The 11,005-nt window shown below is 41.0% G+C and overlaps 37 non-coding genes and 5 pseudogenes across 37 annotated transcripts; all 42 read right to left on the reverse strand.

Moving 5' to 3' along the window:
- Positions 1 to 86: 86 nt before the first annotated feature.
- LOC114779451 (5S ribosomal RNA) lies at positions 87 to 205 on the reverse strand. The gene has a single exon (XR_003746744.1). It is a non-coding gene; the product is annotated as a 5S ribosomal RNA (ribosomal RNA).
- A 145-nt stretch (positions 206 to 350) lies between these two features.
- On the reverse strand, positions 351 to 469 carry LOC114779452 (5S ribosomal RNA). The gene has a single exon (XR_003746745.1). It is a non-coding gene; the product is annotated as a 5S ribosomal RNA (ribosomal RNA).
- Positions 470 to 614: 145 nt separating this feature from the next.
- LOC114779453 (5S ribosomal RNA) lies at positions 615 to 733 on the reverse strand. Its single transcript, XR_003746746.1, has one exon. It is a non-coding gene; the product is annotated as a 5S ribosomal RNA (ribosomal RNA).
- A 144-nt stretch (positions 734 to 877) lies between these two features.
- LOC114779409 (5S ribosomal RNA) lies at positions 878 to 997 on the reverse strand. The gene has a single exon (XR_003746713.1). It is a non-coding gene; the product is annotated as a 5S ribosomal RNA (ribosomal RNA).
- Positions 998 to 1,142: 145 nt separating this feature from the next.
- Positions 1,143 to 1,261, reverse strand: LOC114779454 (5S ribosomal RNA). The gene has a single exon (XR_003746747.1). It is a non-coding gene; the product is annotated as a 5S ribosomal RNA (ribosomal RNA).
- A 144-nt stretch (positions 1,262 to 1,405) lies between these two features.
- LOC114779432 (uncharacterized) lies at positions 1,406 to 1,524 on the reverse strand (annotated as a pseudogene).
- Positions 1,525 to 1,668: 144 nt separating this feature from the next.
- LOC114779431 (uncharacterized) lies at positions 1,669 to 1,789 on the reverse strand (annotated as a pseudogene).
- A 144-nt stretch (positions 1,790 to 1,933) lies between these two features.
- Positions 1,934 to 2,052, reverse strand: LOC114779455 (5S ribosomal RNA). The gene has a single exon (XR_003746748.1). It is a non-coding gene; the product is annotated as a 5S ribosomal RNA (ribosomal RNA).
- Positions 2,053 to 2,197: 145 nt separating this feature from the next.
- LOC114779456 (5S ribosomal RNA) lies at positions 2,198 to 2,316 on the reverse strand. Its single transcript, XR_003746749.1, has one exon. It is a non-coding gene; the product is annotated as a 5S ribosomal RNA (ribosomal RNA).
- Positions 2,317 to 2,459: 143 nt separating this feature from the next.
- Positions 2,460 to 2,578, reverse strand: LOC114779408 (5S ribosomal RNA). Its single transcript, XR_003746712.1, has one exon. It is a non-coding gene; the product is annotated as a 5S ribosomal RNA (ribosomal RNA).
- A 144-nt stretch (positions 2,579 to 2,722) lies between these two features.
- Positions 2,723 to 2,841, reverse strand: LOC114779457 (5S ribosomal RNA). Its single transcript, XR_003746750.1, has one exon. It is a non-coding gene; the product is annotated as a 5S ribosomal RNA (ribosomal RNA).
- A 144-nt stretch (positions 2,842 to 2,985) lies between these two features.
- Positions 2,986 to 3,104, reverse strand: LOC114779459 (5S ribosomal RNA). The gene has a single exon (XR_003746752.1). It is a non-coding gene; the product is annotated as a 5S ribosomal RNA (ribosomal RNA).
- A 143-nt stretch (positions 3,105 to 3,247) lies between these two features.
- LOC114779460 (5S ribosomal RNA) lies at positions 3,248 to 3,366 on the reverse strand. The gene has a single exon (XR_003746753.1). It is a non-coding gene; the product is annotated as a 5S ribosomal RNA (ribosomal RNA).
- Positions 3,367 to 3,510: 144 nt separating this feature from the next.
- On the reverse strand, positions 3,511 to 3,628 carry LOC114779421 (5S ribosomal RNA). The gene has a single exon (XR_003746725.1). It is a non-coding gene; the product is annotated as a 5S ribosomal RNA (ribosomal RNA).
- A 144-nt stretch (positions 3,629 to 3,772) lies between these two features.
- LOC114779461 (5S ribosomal RNA) lies at positions 3,773 to 3,891 on the reverse strand. Its single transcript, XR_003746754.1, has one exon. It is a non-coding gene; the product is annotated as a 5S ribosomal RNA (ribosomal RNA).
- A 144-nt stretch (positions 3,892 to 4,035) lies between these two features.
- On the reverse strand, positions 4,036 to 4,154 carry LOC114779462 (5S ribosomal RNA). The gene has a single exon (XR_003746755.1). It is a non-coding gene; the product is annotated as a 5S ribosomal RNA (ribosomal RNA).
- A 144-nt stretch (positions 4,155 to 4,298) lies between these two features.
- Positions 4,299 to 4,417, reverse strand: LOC114779463 (5S ribosomal RNA). Its single transcript, XR_003746756.1, has one exon. It is a non-coding gene; the product is annotated as a 5S ribosomal RNA (ribosomal RNA).
- A 143-nt stretch (positions 4,418 to 4,560) lies between these two features.
- On the reverse strand, positions 4,561 to 4,679 carry LOC114779464 (5S ribosomal RNA). Its single transcript, XR_003746757.1, has one exon. It is a non-coding gene; the product is annotated as a 5S ribosomal RNA (ribosomal RNA).
- Positions 4,680 to 4,822: 143 nt separating this feature from the next.
- LOC114779465 (5S ribosomal RNA) lies at positions 4,823 to 4,941 on the reverse strand. Its single transcript, XR_003746758.1, has one exon. It is a non-coding gene; the product is annotated as a 5S ribosomal RNA (ribosomal RNA).
- Positions 4,942 to 5,084: 143 nt separating this feature from the next.
- LOC114779466 (5S ribosomal RNA) lies at positions 5,085 to 5,203 on the reverse strand. The gene has a single exon (XR_003746759.1). It is a non-coding gene; the product is annotated as a 5S ribosomal RNA (ribosomal RNA).
- A 145-nt stretch (positions 5,204 to 5,348) lies between these two features.
- On the reverse strand, positions 5,349 to 5,467 carry LOC114779467 (5S ribosomal RNA). Its single transcript, XR_003746760.1, has one exon. It is a non-coding gene; the product is annotated as a 5S ribosomal RNA (ribosomal RNA).
- A 144-nt stretch (positions 5,468 to 5,611) lies between these two features.
- Positions 5,612 to 5,730, reverse strand: LOC114779468 (5S ribosomal RNA). The gene has a single exon (XR_003746761.1). It is a non-coding gene; the product is annotated as a 5S ribosomal RNA (ribosomal RNA).
- Positions 5,731 to 5,873: 143 nt separating this feature from the next.
- Positions 5,874 to 5,992, reverse strand: LOC114779470 (5S ribosomal RNA). The gene has a single exon (XR_003746763.1). It is a non-coding gene; the product is annotated as a 5S ribosomal RNA (ribosomal RNA).
- Positions 5,993 to 6,136: 144 nt separating this feature from the next.
- Positions 6,137 to 6,255, reverse strand: LOC114779472 (5S ribosomal RNA). The gene has a single exon (XR_003746764.1). It is a non-coding gene; the product is annotated as a 5S ribosomal RNA (ribosomal RNA).
- A 144-nt stretch (positions 6,256 to 6,399) lies between these two features.
- Positions 6,400 to 6,519, reverse strand: LOC114779416 (5S ribosomal RNA). The gene has a single exon (XR_003746720.1). It is a non-coding gene; the product is annotated as a 5S ribosomal RNA (ribosomal RNA).
- Positions 6,520 to 6,664: 145 nt separating this feature from the next.
- Positions 6,665 to 6,783, reverse strand: LOC114779473 (5S ribosomal RNA). Its single transcript, XR_003746765.1, has one exon. It is a non-coding gene; the product is annotated as a 5S ribosomal RNA (ribosomal RNA).
- A 145-nt stretch (positions 6,784 to 6,928) lies between these two features.
- On the reverse strand, positions 6,929 to 7,047 carry LOC114779474 (5S ribosomal RNA). Its single transcript, XR_003746766.1, has one exon. It is a non-coding gene; the product is annotated as a 5S ribosomal RNA (ribosomal RNA).
- A 143-nt stretch (positions 7,048 to 7,190) lies between these two features.
- LOC114779475 (5S ribosomal RNA) lies at positions 7,191 to 7,309 on the reverse strand. The gene has a single exon (XR_003746767.1). It is a non-coding gene; the product is annotated as a 5S ribosomal RNA (ribosomal RNA).
- A 144-nt stretch (positions 7,310 to 7,453) lies between these two features.
- Positions 7,454 to 7,570, reverse strand: LOC114779433 (uncharacterized; annotated as a pseudogene).
- A 145-nt stretch (positions 7,571 to 7,715) lies between these two features.
- Positions 7,716 to 7,834, reverse strand: LOC114779476 (5S ribosomal RNA). Its single transcript, XR_003746768.1, has one exon. It is a non-coding gene; the product is annotated as a 5S ribosomal RNA (ribosomal RNA).
- A 145-nt stretch (positions 7,835 to 7,979) lies between these two features.
- Positions 7,980 to 8,098, reverse strand: LOC114779477 (5S ribosomal RNA). Its single transcript, XR_003746770.1, has one exon. It is a non-coding gene; the product is annotated as a 5S ribosomal RNA (ribosomal RNA).
- Positions 8,099 to 8,242: 144 nt separating this feature from the next.
- LOC114779478 (5S ribosomal RNA) lies at positions 8,243 to 8,361 on the reverse strand. The gene has a single exon (XR_003746771.1). It is a non-coding gene; the product is annotated as a 5S ribosomal RNA (ribosomal RNA).
- Positions 8,362 to 8,504: 143 nt separating this feature from the next.
- On the reverse strand, positions 8,505 to 8,623 carry LOC114779414 (5S ribosomal RNA). The gene has a single exon (XR_003746718.1). It is a non-coding gene; the product is annotated as a 5S ribosomal RNA (ribosomal RNA).
- Positions 8,624 to 8,767: 144 nt separating this feature from the next.
- Positions 8,768 to 8,887, reverse strand: LOC114779415 (5S ribosomal RNA). Its single transcript, XR_003746719.1, has one exon. It is a non-coding gene; the product is annotated as a 5S ribosomal RNA (ribosomal RNA).
- A 142-nt stretch (positions 8,888 to 9,029) lies between these two features.
- On the reverse strand, positions 9,030 to 9,147 carry LOC114779418 (5S ribosomal RNA). The gene has a single exon (XR_003746722.1). It is a non-coding gene; the product is annotated as a 5S ribosomal RNA (ribosomal RNA).
- A 142-nt stretch (positions 9,148 to 9,289) lies between these two features.
- LOC114779401 (5S ribosomal RNA) lies at positions 9,290 to 9,407 on the reverse strand. Its single transcript, XR_003746705.1, has one exon. It is a non-coding gene; the product is annotated as a 5S ribosomal RNA (ribosomal RNA).
- Positions 9,408 to 9,549: 142 nt separating this feature from the next.
- LOC114779479 (5S ribosomal RNA) lies at positions 9,550 to 9,668 on the reverse strand. The gene has a single exon (XR_003746772.1). It is a non-coding gene; the product is annotated as a 5S ribosomal RNA (ribosomal RNA).
- A 144-nt stretch (positions 9,669 to 9,812) lies between these two features.
- On the reverse strand, positions 9,813 to 9,930 carry LOC114779436 (uncharacterized; annotated as a pseudogene).
- Positions 9,931 to 10,076: 146 nt separating this feature from the next.
- LOC114779437 (uncharacterized) lies at positions 10,077 to 10,197 on the reverse strand (annotated as a pseudogene).
- Positions 10,198 to 10,337: 140 nt separating this feature from the next.
- On the reverse strand, positions 10,338 to 10,456 carry LOC114779407 (5S ribosomal RNA). The gene has a single exon (XR_003746711.1). It is a non-coding gene; the product is annotated as a 5S ribosomal RNA (ribosomal RNA).
- Positions 10,457 to 10,600: 144 nt separating this feature from the next.
- Positions 10,601 to 10,721, reverse strand: LOC114779426 (5S ribosomal RNA). Its single transcript, XR_003746730.1, has one exon. It is a non-coding gene; the product is annotated as a 5S ribosomal RNA (ribosomal RNA).
- A 144-nt stretch (positions 10,722 to 10,865) lies between these two features.
- LOC114779480 (5S ribosomal RNA) lies at positions 10,866 to 10,984 on the reverse strand. Its single transcript, XR_003746773.1, has one exon. It is a non-coding gene; the product is annotated as a 5S ribosomal RNA (ribosomal RNA).
- Positions 10,985 to 11,005: the final 21 nt, after the last annotated feature.

Consider the following 11,005-nt stretch of genomic DNA (forward strand, 5'->3'; position numbering starts at 1 on the left):
TGAAAATACCTCTTAACTTACTTTAGATAAAAACTAACAAAGCGATGCAAAAAAAACTTCATTTTAAAAAGTTTTTCAACAGTTAAAGCTTACAGCACCTGGTATTCCCAGGAGGTCTCCCATCCAAGTACTAACCAGGCCCAAGCCTTCTTAGCTTCCGAGATCAGACGAGACCGGGCGTTCTTGGGCTGGTATGGCCGTAAGCAATCTCTGCTTGAAAATCTTGGACTTTAAACAACCTAGGCTTGAAAACATATCACAGAGTGAAAATACCTCTTAACTTACTTTAGATAAAAAACTAACAAAGCGATGCAAAAAAACTTCATTTTAAAAAGTTTTTCAACAGTTAAAGCTTACAGCACCTGGTATTCCCAGGAGGTCTCCCATCCAAGTACTAACCAGGCCCAAGCCTTCTTAGCTTCCGAGATCAGACGAGACCGGGCGTTCTTGGGCTGGTATGGCCGTAAGCAATCTCTGCTTGAAAATCTTGGACTTTAAACAACCTAGGCTTGAAAACATATCACAGAGTGAAAATACCTCTTAACTTACTTTAGATAAAAAACTAACAAAGCGATGCAAAAAAACTTCATTTTAAAAAGTTTTTCAACAGTTAAAGCTTACAGCACCTGGTATTCCCAGGAGGTCTCCCATCCAAGTACTAACCAGGCCCAAGCCTTCTTAGCTTCCGAGATCAGACGAGACCGGGCGTTCTTGGGCTGGTATGGCCGTAAGCAATCTCTGCTTGAAAATCTTGGACTTTAAACAACCTAGGCTTGAAAACATATCACAGAGTGAAAATACCTCTTAACTTACTTTAGAAAAAAACTAACAAAGCGATGCAAAAAAACTTCATTTTAAAAAGTTTTTCAACAGTTAAAGCTTACAGCACCTTGGTATTCCCAGGAGGTCTCCCATCCAAGTACTAACCAGGCCCAAGCCTTCTTAGCTTCCGAGATCAGACGAGACCGGGCGTTCTTGGGCTGGTATGGCCGTAAGCAATCTCTGCTTGAAAATCTTGGACTTTAAACAACCTAGGCTTGAAAACATATCACAGAGTGAAAATACCTCTTAACTTACTTTAGATAAAAACTAACAAAGCGATGCAAAAAAAACTTCATTTTAAAAAGTTTTTCAACAGTTAAAGCTTACAGCACCTGGTATTCCCAGGAGGTCTCCCATCCAAGTACTAACCAGGCCCAAGCCTTCTTAGCTTCCGAGATCAGACGAGACCGGGCGTTCTTGGGCTGGTATGGCCGTAAGCAATCTCTGCTTGAAAATCTTGGACTTTAAACAACCTAGGCTTGAAAACATATCACAGAGTGAAAATACCTCTTAACTTACTTTAGAAAAAAACTAACAAAGCGATGCAAAAAAACTTCATTTTAAAAAGTTTTTCAACAGTTAAAGCTTACAGCACCTGGTATTCCCAGGAGGTCTCCCATCCAAGTACTAACCAGGCCAAGCCTTCTTAGCTTCCGAGATCAGACGAGACCGGGCGTTCTTGGGCTGGTATGGCCAGTAAGCAATCTCTGCTTGAAAATCTTGGACTTTAAACAACCTAGGCTTGAAAACATATCACAGAGTGAAAATACCTCTTAACTTACTTTAGAAAAAAACTAACAAAGCGATGCAAAAAAACTTCATTTTAAAAAGTTTTTCAACAGTTAAAGCTTACAGCACCTGGTATTCCCAGGAGGTCTCCCATCCAAGTACTAACCAGGGCCCAAGCCTTCTTAGCTTCCGAGGATCAGACGAGACCGGGCGTTCTTGGGCTGGTATGGCCGTAAGCAATCTCTGCTTGAAAATCTTGGACTTTAAACAACCTAGGCTTGAAAACATATCACAGAGTGAAAATACCTCTTAACTTACTTTAGAAAAAAACTAACAAAGCGATGCAAAAAAACTTCATTTTAAAAAGTTTTTCAACAGTTAAAGCTTACAGCACCTGGTATTCCCAGGAGGTCTCCCATCCAAGTACTAACCAGGCCCAAGCCTTCTTAGCTTCCGAGATCAGACGAGACCGGGCGTTCTTGGGCTGGTATGGCCGTAAGCAATCTCTGCTTGAAAATCTTGGACTTTAAACAACCTAGGCTTGAAAACATATCACAGAGTGAAAATACCTCTTAACTTACTTTAGATAAAAACTAACAAAGCGATGCAAAAAAAACTTCATTTTAAAAAGTTTTTCAACAGTTAAAGCTTACAGCACCTGGTATTCCCAGGAGGTCTCCCATCCAAGTACTAACCAGGCCCAAGCCTTCTTAGCTTCCGAGATCAGACGAGACCGGGCGTTCTTGGGCTGGTATGGCCGTAAGCAATCTCTGCTTGAAAATCTTGGACTTTAAACAACCTAGGCTTGAAAACATATCACAGAGTGAAAATACCTCTTAACTTACTTTAGAAAAAACTAACAAAGCGATGCAAAAAAACTTCATTTTAAAAAGTTTTTCAACAGTTAAAGCTTACAGCACCTGGTATTCCCAGGAGGTCTCCCATCCAAGTACTAACCAGGCCCAAGCCTTCTTAGATTCCGAGATCAGACGAGACCGGGCGTTCTTGGGCTGGTATGGCCGTAAGCAATCTCTGCTTGAAAATCTTGGACTTTAAACAACCTAGGCTTGAAAACATATCACAGAGTGAAAATACCTCTTAACTTACTTTAGAAAAAAACTAACAAAGCGATGCAAAAAAACTTCATTTTAAAAAGTTTTTCAACAGTTAAAGCTTACAGCACCTGGTATTCCCAGGAGGTCTCCCATCCAAGTACTAACCAGGCCCAAGCCTTCTTAGCTTCCGAGATCAGACGAGACCGGGCGTTCTTGGGCTGGTATGGCCGTAAGCAATCTCTGCTTGAAAATCTTGGACTTTAAACAACCTAGGCTTGAAAACATATCACAGAGTGAAAATACCTCTTAACTTACTTTAGAAAAAAACTAACAAAGCGATGCAAAAAAACTTCATTTTAAAAAGTTTTTCAACAGTTAAAGCTTACAGCACCTGGTATTCCCAGGAGGTCTCCCATCCAAGTACTAACCAGGCCCAAGCCTTCTTAGCTTCCGAGATCAGACGAGACCGGGCGTTCTTGGGCTGGTATGGCCGTAAGCAATCTCTGCTTGAAAATCTTGGACTTTAAACAACCTAGGCTTGAAAACATATCACAGAGTGAAAATACCTCTTAACTTACTTTAGAAAAAACTAACAAAGCGATGCAAAAAAACTTCATTTTAAAAAGTTTTTCAACAGTTAAAGCTTACAGCACCTGGTATTCCCAGGAGGTCTCCCATCCAAGTACTAACCAGGCCCAAGCCTTCTTAGCTTCCGAGATCAGACGAGACCGGGCGTTCTTGGGCTGGTATGGCCGTAAGCAATCTCTGCTTGAAAATCTTGGACTTTAAACAACCTAGGCTTGAAAACATATCACAGAGTGAAAATACCTCTTAACTTACTTTAGATAAAAACTAACAAAGCGATGCAAAAAAACTTCATTTTAAAAAGTTTTTCAACAGTTAAAGCTTACAGCACCTGGTATTCCCAGGAGGTCTCCCATCCAAGTACTAACCAGGCCAAGCCTTCTTAGCTTCCGAGATCAGACGAGACCGGGCGTTCTTGGGCTGGTATGGCCGTAAGCAATCTCTGCTTGAAAATCTTGGACTTTAAACAACCTAGGCTTGAAAACATATCACAGAGTGAAAATACCTCTTAACTTACTTTAGATAAAAACTAACAAAGCGATGCAAAAAAACTTCATTTTAAAAAGTTTTTCAACAGTTAAAGCTTACAGCACCTGGTATTCCCAGGAGGTCTCCCATCCAAGTACTAACCAGGCCCAAGCCTTCTTAGCTTCCGAGATCAGACGAGACCGGGCGTTCTTGGGCTGGTATGGCCGTAAGCAATCTCTGCTTGAAAATCTTGGACTTTAAACAACCTAGGCTTGAAAACATATCACAGAGTGAAAATACCTCTTAACTTACTTTAGATAAAAACTAACAAAGCGATGCAAAAAAACTTCATTTTAAAAAGTTTTTCAACAGTTAAAGCTTACAGCACCTGGTATTCCCAGGAGGTCTCCCATCCAAGTACTAACCAGGCCCAAGCCTTCTTAGCTTCCGAGATCAGACGAGACCGGGCGTTCTTGGGCTGGTATGGCCGTAAGCAATCTCTGCTTGAAAATCTTGGACTTTAAACAACCTAGGCTTGAAAACATATCACAGAGTGAAAATACCTCTTAACTTACTTTAGATAAAAACTAACAAAGCGATGCAAAAAAACTTCATTTTAAAAAGTTTTTCAACAGTTAAAGCTTACAGCACCTGGTATTCCCAGGAGGTCTCCCATCCAAGTACTAACCAGGCCCAAGCCTTCTTAGCTTCCGAGATCAGACGAGACCGGGCGTTCTTGGGCTGGTATGGCCGTAAGCAATCTCTGCTTGAAAATCTTGGACTTTAAACAACCTAGGCTTGAAAACATATCACAGAGTGAAAATACCTCTTAACTTACTTTAGAAAAAACTAACAAAGCGATGCAAAAAAACTTCATTTTAAAAAGTTTTTCAACAGTTAAAGCTTACAGCACCTGGTATTCCCAGGAGGTCTCCCATCCAAGTACTAACCAGGCCCAAGCCTTCTTAGCTTCCGAGATCAGACGAGACCGGGCGTTCTTGGGCTGGTATGGCCGTAAGCAATCTCTGCTTGAAAATCTTGGACTTTAAACAACCTAGGCTTGAAAACATATCACAGAGTGAAAATACCTCTTAACTTACTTTAGAAAAAACTAACAAAGCGATGCAAAAAAACTTCATTTTAAAAAGTTTTTCAACAGTTAAAGCTTACAGCACCTGGTATTCCCAGGAGGTCTCCCATCCAAGTACTAACCAGGCCCAAGCCTTCTTAGCTTCCGAGATCAGACGAGACCGGGCGTTCTTGGGCTGGTATGGCCGTAAGCAATCTCTGCTTGAAAATCTTGGACTTTAAACAACCTAGGCTTGAAAACATATCACAGAGTGAAAATACCTCTTAACTTACTTTAGAAAAAACTAACAAAGCGATGCAAAAAAACTTCATTTTAAAAAGTTTTTCAACAGTTAAAGCTTACAGCACCTGGTATTCCCAGGAGGTCTCCCATCCAAGTACTAACCAGGCCCAAGCCTTCTTAGCTTCCGAGATCAGACGAGACCGGGCGTTCTTGGGCTGGTATGGCCGTAAGCAATCTCTGCTTGAAAATCTTGGACTTTAAACAACCTAGGCTTGAAAACATATCACAGAGTGAAAATACCTCTTAACTTACTTTAGAAAAAAAACTAACAAAGCGATGCAAAAAAACTTCATTTTAAAAAGTTTTTCAACAGTTAAAGCTTACAGCACCTGGTATTCCCAGGAGGTCTCCCATCCAAGTACTAACCAGGCCCAAGCCTTCTTAGCTTCCGAGATCAGACGAGACCGGGCGTTCTTGGGCTGGTATGGCCGTAAGCAATCTCTGCTTGAAAATCTTGACTTTAAACAACCTAGGCTTGAAAACATATCACAGAGTGAAAATACCTCTTAACTTACTTTAGATAAAAAACTAACAAAGCGATGCAAAAAAACTTCATTTTAAAAAGTTTTTCAACAGTTAAAGCTTACAGCACCTGGTATTCCCAGGAGGTCTCCCATCCAAGTACTAACCAGGCCCAAGCCTTCTTAGCTTCCGAGATCAGACGAGACCGGGCGTTCTTGGGCTGGTATGGCCGTAAGCAATCTCTGCTTGAAAATCTTGGACTTTAAACAACCTAGGCTTGAAACATATCACAGAGTGAAAATACCTCTTAACTTACTTTAGATAAAAACTAACAAAGCGATGCAAAAAAACTTCATTTTAAAAAGTTTTTCAACAGTTAAAGCTTACAGCACCTGGTATTCCCAGGAGGTCTCCCATCCAAGTACTAACCAGGCCCAAGCCTTCTTAGCTTCCGAGATCAGACGAGACCGGGCGTTCTTGGGCTGGTATGGCCGTAAGCAATCTCTGCTTGAAAATCTTGGACTTTAAACAACCTAGGCTTGAAAACATATCACAGAGTGAAAATACCTCTTAACTTACTTTAGAAAAAAACTAACAAAGCGATGCAAAAAAACTTCATTTTAAAAAGTTTTTCAACAGTTAAAGCTTACAGCACCTGGTATTCCCAGGAGGTCTCCCATCCAAGTACTAACCAGGCCCAAGCCTTCTTAGCTTCCGAGATCAGACGAGACCGGGCGTTCTTGGGCTGGTATGGCCGTAAGCAATCTCTGCTTGAAAATCTTGGACTTTAAACAACCTAGGCTTGAAAACATATCACAGAGTGAAAATACCTCTTAACTTACTTTAGATAAAAACTAACAAAGCGATGCAAAAAAACTTCATTTTAAAAAGTTTTTCAACAGTTAAAGCTTACAAGCACCTGGTATTCCCAGGAGGTCTCCCATCCAAGTACTAACCAGGCCCAAGCCTTCTTAGCTTCCGAGATCAGACGAGACCGGGCGTTCTTGGGCTGGTATGGCCGTAAGCAATCTCTGCTTGAAAATCTTGGACTTTAAACAACCTAGGCTTGAAAACATATCACAGAGTGAAAATACCTCTTAACTTACTTTAGATAAAAAACTAACAAAGCGATGCAAAAAAACTTCATTTTAAAAAGTTTTTCAACAGTTAAAGCTTACAGCACCTGGTATTCCCAGGAGGTCTCCCATCCAAGTACTAACCAGGCCCAAGCCTTCTTAGCTTCCGAGATCAGACGAGACCGGGCGTTCTTGGGCTGGTATGGCCGTAAGCAATCTCTGCTTGAAAATCTTGGACTTTAAACAACCTAGGCTTGAAAACATATCACAGAGTGAAAATACCTCTTAACTTACTTTAGATAAAAACTAACAAAGCGATGCAAAAAAACTTCATTTTAAAAAGTTTTTTCAACAGTTAAAGCTTACAGCACCTGGTATTCCCAGGAGGTCTCCCATCCAAGTACTAACCAGGCCCAAGCCTTCTTAGCTTCCGAGATCAGACGAGACCGGGCGTTCTTGGGCTGGTATGGCCGTAAGCAATCTCTGCTTGAAAATCTTGGACTTTAAACAACCTAGGCTTGAAAACATATCACAGAGTGAAAATACCTCTTAACTTACTTTAGAAAAAACTAACAAAGCGATGCAAAAAAACTTCATTTTAAAAAGTTTTTCAACAGTTAAAGCTTACAGCACCTGGTATTCCCAGGAGGTCTCCCATCCAAGTACTAACCAGGCCCAAGCCTTCTTAGCTTCCGAGATCAGACGAGACCGGGCGTTCTTGGGCTGGTATGGCCGTAAGCAATCTCTGCTTGAAAATCTTGGACTTTAAACAACCTAGGCTTGAAAACATATCACAGAGTGAAAATACCTCTTAACTTACTTTAGATAAAAACTAACAAAGCGATGCAAAAAAACTTCATTTTAAAAAGTTTTTCAACAGTTAAAGCTTACAGCACCTGGTATTCCAGGAGGTCTCCCATCCAAGTACTAACCAGGCCAAGCCTTCTTAGCTTCCGAGATCAGACGAGACCGGGCGTTCTTGGGCTGGTATGGCCGTAAGCAATCTCTGCTTTGAAAATCTTGGACTTTAAACAACCTAGGCTTGAAAACATATCACAGAGTGAAAATACCTCTTAACTTACTTTAGATAAAAAACTAACAAAGCGATGCAAAAAAACTTCATTTTAAAAGTTTTTCAACAGTTAAAGCTTACAGCACCTGGTATTCCCAGGAGGTCTCCCATCCAAGTACTAACCAGGCCCAAGCCTTCTTAGCTTCCGAGATCAGACGAGACCGGGCGTTCTTGGGCTGGTATGGCCGTAAGCAATCTCTGCTTGAAAATCTTGGACTTTAAACAACCTAGGCTTGAAAACATATCACAGAGTGAATATACCTCTTAACTTACTTTAGATAAAAAACTAACAAAGCGATGCAAAAAAACTTCATTTTAAAAAGTTTTTCAACAGTTAAAGCTTACAGCACCTGGTATTCCCAGGAGGTCTCCCATCCAAGTACTAACCAGGCCCAAGCCTTCTTAGCTTCCGAGATCAGACGAGACCGGGCGTTCTTGGGCTGGTATGGCCGTAAGCAATCTCTGCTTGAAAATCTTGGACTTTAAACAACCTAGGCTTGAAAACATATCACAGAGTGAAAATACCTCTTAACTTACTTTAGATAAAAACTAACAAAGCGATGCAAAAAAACTTCATTTTAAAAGTTTTTCAACAGTTTAAAGCTTACAGCACCTGGTATTCCCAGGAGGTCTCCCATCCAAGTACTAACCAGGCCCAAGCCTTCTTAGCTTCCGAGATCAGACGAGACCGGGCGTTCTTGGGCTGGTATGGCCGTAAGCAATCTCTGCTTGAAAATCTTGGACTTTAAACAACCTAGGCTTGAAAACATATCACAGAGTGAAAATACCTCTTAACTTACTTTAGAAAAAACTAACAAAGCGATGCAAAAAAACTTCATTTTAAAAAGTTTTTCAACAGTTAAAGCTTACAGCACCTGGTATTCCCAGGAGGTCTCCCATCCAAGTACTAACCAGGCCCAAGCCTTCTTAGCTTCCGAGATCAGACGAGACAGGGCGTTCTTGGGCTGGTATGGCCGTAAGCAATCTCTGCTTGAAAATCTTGGACTTTAAACAACCTAGGCTTGAAAACATATCACAGAGTGAAAATACCTCTTAACTTACTTTAGATAAAAACTAACAAAGCGATGCAAAAAAACTTCATTTTAAAAAGTTTTTCAACAGTTAAAGCTTACAGCACCTGGTATTCCCAGGAGGTCTCCCATCCAAGTACTAACCAGGCCCAAGCCTTCTTAGCTTCCGAGATCAGACGAGACCAGGGCGTTCTTGGGCTGGTATGGCCGTAAGCAATCTCTGCTTGAAAATCTTGGACTTTAAACAACCTAGGCTTGAAAACATATCACAGAGTGAAATACCTCTTAACTTACTTTAGATAAAAACTAACAAAGCGATGCAAAAAAACTTCATTTAAAAAGTTTTTCAACAGTTAAAGCTTACAGCACCTGGTATTCCAGGAGGTCTCCCATCCAAGTACTAACCAGGCCCAAGCCTTCTTAGCTTCCGAGATCAGACGAGACCGGGCGTTCTTGGGCTGGTATGGCCGTAAGCAATCTCTGCTTGAAAATCTTGGACTTTAAACAACCTAGGCTGAAAACATATCACAGAGTGAAAATACCTCTTAACTTACTTTAGATAAAAACTAACAAAGCGATGCAAAAAAACTTCATTTTAAAAGTTTTTCAACAGTTAAAGCTTACAGCACCTGGTATTCCCAGGAGGTCTCCCATCCAAGTACTAACCAGGCCCAAGCCTCTTAGCTTCCGAGATCAGACGAGACCGGGCGTTCTTGGGCTGGTATGGCCGTAAGCAATCTCTGCTTGAAAATCTTGGACTTTAAACAACCTAGGCTTGAAAACATATCACAGAGTGAAAATACCTCTAACTTACTTTAGATAAAAACTAACAAAGCGATGCAAAAAACTTCATTTTAAAAAGTTTTTCAACAGTTAAAGCTTACAGCACCTGGTATTCCCAGGAGGTCTCCCATCCAAGTACTAACCAGGCCCAAGCCTTCTTAGCTTCCGAGATCAGACGAGACCGGGCGTTCTTGGGCTGGTATGGCCGTAAGCAATCTCTGCTTGAAAATCTTGGACTTTAAACAACCTAGGCTTGAAAACATATCACAGAGTGAAAATACCTCTTAACTTACTTTAGATAAAAACTAACAAAGCGATGCAAAAAAACTTCATTTTAAAAAGTTTTTCAACAGTTAAAGCTTACAGCACCTGGTATTCCAGGAGGTCTCCCATCCAAAGTACTAACCAGGCCCAAGCCTTCTTAGCTTCCGAGATCAGACGAGACCGGCGTTCTTGGGCTGGTATGGCCGTAAGCAATCTCTGCTTGAAAATCTTGGACTTTAAAGAAACCTAGGCTTGAAAACATATCACAGAGTGAAAATACCTCTTAACTTACTTTAGATAAAAACTAACAAAGCGATGGCCAAAAAACTTCATTTTAAAAAGTTTTTCAACAGTTAAAGCTTACAGCACCTGGTATTCCCAGGAGGTCTCCCATCCAAGTACTAACCAGGCCCAAGCCTTCTTAGCTTCCGAGATCAGACGAGGACCAGGGCGTTCTTGGCTGGTTATGGCCGTAAGCAATCTCTGCTGAAAATCTTGGACTTAAACAACCTAGGCTTGAAACATATCACAGAGTGAAAATACCTCTTAACTTACTTTAGAAAAAACTAACAAAGCGATGCAAAAAAACTTCATTTTAAAAAGTTTTTCAACAGTTAAAGCTTACAGCACCTGGTATTCCCAGGAGGTCTCCCATCCAAGTACTAACCAGGCCCAAGCCTTCTTAGCTTCCGAGATCAGACGAGACCCGGCGTTCTTGGGCTGGTATGGCCGTAAGCAATCTCTGCTTGAAAATCTTGGACTTTAAACAACCTAGGCTTGAAAACATATCACAGAGTGAAAATACCTCTTAACTTACTTTAGATAAAAACTAACAAAGCGATGCAAAAAAAACTTCATTTTAAAAAGTTTTTCAACAGTTAAGCTTACAGCACCTGGTATTCCCAGGAGGTCTCCCATCCAAGTACTAACCAGGCCCAAGCCTTCTTAGCTTCCGAGATCAGACGAAGACCGGGCCGTTCTTGGGCTGGTATGGCCGTAAGCAATCTCTGCTTGAAAATCTTGGACTTTAAACAACCTAGGCTTGAAAACATATCACAGAGTGAAAATACCTCTTAACTTACTTTAGAAAAAAAACTAACAAAGCGATGCAAAAAAACTTCATTTTAAAAAGTTTTTCACAGTTAAAGCTTACAGCACCTGGTATTCCCAGGAGGTCTCCCATCCAAGTACTAACCAGGCCCAAGCCTTCTTAGCTTCCGAGATCAGACGAGACCGGGCGTTCTTGGGCTGGTATGGCCGTAAGCAATCTCTGCTTGAAAATCTTG

This window comes from Denticeps clupeoides, unplaced genomic scaffold (assembly GCF_900700375.1).
Source record: "Denticeps clupeoides unplaced genomic scaffold, fDenClu1.1, whole genome shotgun sequence".
NCBI classification, from domain to species: Eukaryota; Metazoa; Chordata; class Actinopteri; order Clupeiformes; family Denticipitidae; genus Denticeps; species Denticeps clupeoides.